At 49.3% G+C, this 5,181-nt stretch overlaps 1 pseudogene; it reads left to right on the plus strand.

The window, feature by feature from the left end:
• The first annotated feature begins 3,294 nt into the window (after nucleotides 1-3,294).
• On the plus strand, nucleotides 3,295-3,598 carry LOC109378452 (cytochrome c oxidase subunit NDUFA4 pseudogene; annotated as a pseudogene).
• The last annotated feature ends 1,583 nt before the right edge of the window (nucleotides 3,599-5,181 follow it).

The raw sequence follows: 5,181 nt of genomic DNA on the forward strand, positions 1-5,181 counted from the left end.
AATGGGGACTTTCCACCACCAAGATTGGTGAGAGGCACTCAGGAAGAGGTAGTGGGCGGGGAGGGCGCCAGGATTTGAAAATCTGAGAGGTGTTCTGGAGTGGTGGGCTTCAGCTAAGCCTTGCAAGATGGGGGGGGTCACTGGGAGAATGGAGTTTGAGAAATCCAGGGGGCTTTCTAGGAAGGAGGCACAGCATGAGCCTAAACCCTATGGTGGGCACATGCACAGCCCCCAGATCACTGGTGGCTTTGTGTAGAGGGAGGGGCTCTCAGGACATCCACAGGGTCTGCCTGGCAGGCTCCTGCAACAGATTCAGGTAAACTCACTCCAGGTAAGAGGTAAGACTCAAGATGTGTGGTTGAGGGGAGAGTTTTTCCTCTTGGGTGTCCATGAGAACATACCAGGCAGTAAAACTCCAATCCAAAGGTCAGCCCAAAACAGAAGGATAACCCCATAAATGTTCTTTCATTCATTCATTCAACTAAGTCATATCTACTGAGTCGCGTGCTAGGTGCTAAAGACGCACCAGTGGGCAAGAGGCAAAAGTCCTTGTCTTTGCAGGGCTCACAGTCTGGTGAGGAGCCAGGTATTCAATTAAAAGAAAATTAGGATGCGTCCTGTGGTGGGTGCCAGTTAGTAACTGAGCAGGAAATAAAGGAAGAGAAAAGGGGACAGGGTGGTCAGGAAAGGAGTCCTTGAAGCCAAAGCATGAAGGAAGAAGTGAGTCCACCCTAAGAAGAGGCAGGGGCGGAACCCTGGACCAACGGGATGGGTGTGTGGAGGGTCCCAGATGGGCTGGCGGTCAAGGTGGGGCCTGGACATAGAGGAGATATTGGGGAGACGGGCGGGGTTTGGACTTTCTTGTAAGGGCAGGCAGAAGCCATGGAAAGATTCCGACGGGGAAGTGGTGTGTTCTGGGTTTTGGTGCTAGAAAGCCCTCACCCGGCTTCTCTGGCTGATGGATGGGGGAGAGGACTGAAGGCCTTGACATGCTCCCGGCTGGGAACGGTGTGACAGCAATGCAGGTGGATGACACAGCAATGCCAGGACTGTCTGGAGAGGAGGAAGGATGACACCATGGTAACTGACCGCATGATTCAATGTCTTATGTGTCACCGAAAGCCCTGGCTTGGAAAAGCATGTCACCCATGTGGAGAGGCAGAGAGCGGAGGGTAGCGGGAGCAGACACAGCTGCTGGGGGAGGAGGTGGCAGCCAGCCCCCAGCCAGGACCCTACGTGCTAACGGGACGCGCGGCCCTGCTCAGCGATCCTTCTGGTCCCTGAGCCCAGCAGCCGAAAGGCACGGCCTGAGCAGAGGGCTCCTCATCCTCCACTCGCTCCCTACTTGGAGAATTCGATTTCCCACCTGGAACCTTCCTCATGAATATTTATGCATACAAAAAATGAGAGAGCAAATTCTTGGCTCTGGACAGAGGGTCACAGATTTCAGAAAGTCATCCGTTAGAAAACACTGGTTTCTATTTTCACAAAAACCCTGAGAGATGAGTTATGAAAGCCCGAGGCCTGGGAAACACCAGGGTGGAGGGGTGTTTTTACTCGGAGATGCGAAGGCAGAAGGGCCTCAGCTGGGGGTGGGGGAAACGGGTCTAGAGTGGGGTGAGTTAGGGTCTTACAAAAACACCGTAACTAGAGCTGGACAATTCCTTTTCTTTATGTTGAATTACCTATTGAAAAAATGAAAGTTGATTTATCTTTGTGTACCGAAAATTCATTTTGAGCCAGATGCTGGGAAGGAAACATTATACACCAAAGTCTGGAGAATACTGCAACGTGGATAATAATATTACTATTAAATAACAATGTTAACCATAATTATCAGTAGTACAAATAACAATCACTACTAAGTATTGATAATTGATATTATTAATGTTAATTAATGAGTAACTAGCAATTAATAATAACAGCCCTTCTATGTGTTCTGCATTTAGTCCTCATGACAACCCTATGTGATAATACACACAGGTACAATTTTTAATCCTCATTTTGCAGATGAGGAAGTGGATGTTCGGAGAGGTTCAGTGACTTGCCCAAGTTCACACAGCTATTGAAAGGAAGAAGCCGATATTCAAATCCATGCAGTCTGGCTTCAGAAAACTGATTTTTCTAGTGAACTGAGAGTTAATCAGAAAGCTCTCTTTGTTTCGATCCTCACTGATATATCCAAAAATAATTACAGATACTGTCTCTGATCATAGTACATAAAGGAGTGGGGTAAGTCCATACATAGAGGACAGACAGGGACCTTTAGGAAAATAAGCGTATGTACACAGGGTCTCAGGCCAGTGGGTATTTGCAGGTCCCACAGCCCTGGGGAGGGAGGGTGTGCACTTAGGGGAGACTTCTCACACTCCCTGGGGGCAGTGCTAGGCCAGCCAGCAGGGCCAGCATGCGGTCACCTGGGAGGACCAGGAGGGTAGGGTCAGTCTCCCTGAGCAGTGGGTGTAGAAGGAACACTCCAGACAGAGGCCTTCGCCAAGATGAACACCCACTTTGCTGCCCAGGTGTGAATGGCCTGAAGTGGTGAACCGTCCACCCCCAGGGCTCCCCACCGAGGCACAGCTGGGACATGTGACTCATGCACCCTTGCTTAGGTCCATCCATCCATCCATCCATCCATCCATCCATCCATCCATCCATCCGTCTGGCCATCTGGCCATCCATTCATTTACTTGTCCAATGAAGTCGCAGGAATAAGTTCACAAGTAAATGCAGCACTTAAACAACTCAGGGCGAGACCGACCTGATCAGCCATGGATTTTAGGAATCAGCAGATGCAACAGCTGGGTGAATTTTGGGATCGGGCACAACTGGACTAAAACCCCGACTTCATCACGTAAGACCTGTACAACTTTGAGCAGCCGCCTAGGTTCACTGGACTCCAGTTAACGGGTCCTGAAAAACACACCCCACGATGCTGTTCCCAGTATTAAGGAGCCAGGGTTACCTAAGGCAATTGTCACAACCCCTGGGGTGCAGAACACTGGCAACTGTGGCAGCTAGCAGTATTGTCACATAAGGGTACCTGTGCTTCAAAAAAGCATGAAAGCAAAAAGACCAACATGTTAACAGAATTTAGCCCTACATGTTGGGTTCACACGTGATTTTTATTTTCTTAGAGATCAGGTTCTGAAATGTCTAGATTTTTCTACTTATAAACCTGTAGTTTATATGGGAGGCAAAGAAGCGAGTTATAACTTTTTTTTAATGGAAGGTCATTGTGTCTGACAACCTTTATCCACTGGATGGGCAGGAGAGGGTGCAACCAAGAACCGCATGAGGCAGAGGCTACCTGGTCCCGGGCCCTGTGGTTTATCCTCTGCTACCACACCTGACCCTCTGCCAGATCCTGGTCAGGCCAAGAAGCATCCAAGCTTGAGCCCTCTTTGTATTTATTGGAGGTGGAGGTACTGGAGCAACGCTGTGTACCTTGTACCCGGCATCATTTAATCCAGATGTCTGCTGGGACAGAGAGAATAACCCAGAACCCTGGAACAAACTGGGTCCCAATGATCAATACAAGTTCTACTCAGCGAAAGTAGATTACAGCAAACTGAAGAGAGAAGATCCAGACTTCTAAATAGAATGTTTCCCTATAAAGCTGCTTACAATGAAGGTCTTTCAGAAGCCATCTGCACAATTTTCTACTTAACCAGGAAATAGTTCCCCTCCCCATGCACGAAATCACGTTGGTGTATTATGTTGGGGTTTACACTGATTATTAAACATCTAAAACTTGAAAAAAATATATAAAAAGGATCGTGTAAGTCAGAAGGCAGCCCCTCCAAGGTCCTCCCGAGAAAACCAACACATGCGTGTTGCCAGCACCTTACGTGAAAAATCTTTCTTTCCATGACTCCTTGAAACCTTCCCTAGAGTAAACCATGTAGTGTCTTCTAGGGAAGCTTGAAGGTCAAGGCCAAAAAGCCATGGAAAGAGGAAGCCCCGCTTTGGGTGGCACCTGGCGTGCCTACGTGGGACAGACAGCTGACCTGAAGGCCACGCAGCTGGAGCCCACGAGCTGATGGCAGGGCGGCGAGGATGGCTCTGCCAGCCGGCCTGCGATAGTGACCAGCCCAGGAGGTGTGGGCACCCCACCTCTGCCCACATGACTCCTCGTCCAAAGTGTCCTGAAGCCCCAGTAAACGCCAAGGGTTAACCTGCCAGGACTGCCCAGATGAAGGCTGCTGCCATGATTATAAAAATAGCAGGATGCTCACAGTGCTATGTCTCTATGACTTTATAAGTCTCGAATCGTCTCCTCCCCTCTAAGTTGGTGCAAAGACCCTTATGAAAGCTATAAATTGAATTAAAACTCACATTTAATACTTAGTTACGGTGTGGTTAACAGTTTTACGGGCCAGGCTGCAGCCTTCTTATTTACTTACAATGTTGTCCTTTATGTTTGCAAAACCAGGCTGCTCGAATGACAGGGTAGACGCCAAGTTATTAACAATTATTACCTTTTACAGTCATTTTTGGACCCGGCATGCTTTTTCGGTGGTCTCATAATTTCAAAACAGGGACCTTTGAAATCATACCCTGAGACCAAACAGGCCTGCGGAGGACACTTCCTTCCTCCAGGCCAAGTCCATCATTTCCCATTGTGAAATGTTTCCACCCCACATGCACCCAGCGTGAGCCGAAGCTCCTGGCCTGGGGTGCAAACGGACTTCCCAGAGAAAAGGGGCCCTGTGTGAGGCCAAGGGCCCCCAAGGGTGTCTTCGGGGCAGGACATGTCACACTGCTTGCTGGAACAGAGAGTGACATCACAGCTGCTAGTGGCAGACCAGCAGTGACGTGGGTGGCCTTCACTGTCACAAGCTGAGGACACGCAGAGTCCCTACACAGAACCGCTGGCCCTGTGACCCAGCCATCAGCAATGCCCCTCATGGAACTGCCCTGAACCTTGCAAATCTGGCCCACATTGTTAGCGGTATAATTATATCCCATGCATGGGTGATCTGATCTGACAGGGGATAGGGTGTGAGTGTGACTGTGTGTGTGGTTACAAGCAGTGTGACATGTCCTGCCCCGAAGGCGCCCTCAGAGGGCCCCTGGCCTCACATACGGCTCCTTCCTCCTCTCTCTCTCTCTCTTTCTCTCTCTCTCTCTCTCTCTCTCTCTCTCTCTCTCTCTCTATATATATATATATATATATAT

This window comes from Hipposideros armiger, unplaced genomic scaffold, assembly GCF_001890085.2.
Source record: "Hipposideros armiger isolate ML-2016 unplaced genomic scaffold, ASM189008v1 scaffold_19, whole genome shotgun sequence".
Taxonomy (NCBI): domain Eukaryota; kingdom Metazoa; phylum Chordata; class Mammalia; order Chiroptera; family Hipposideridae; genus Hipposideros; species Hipposideros armiger.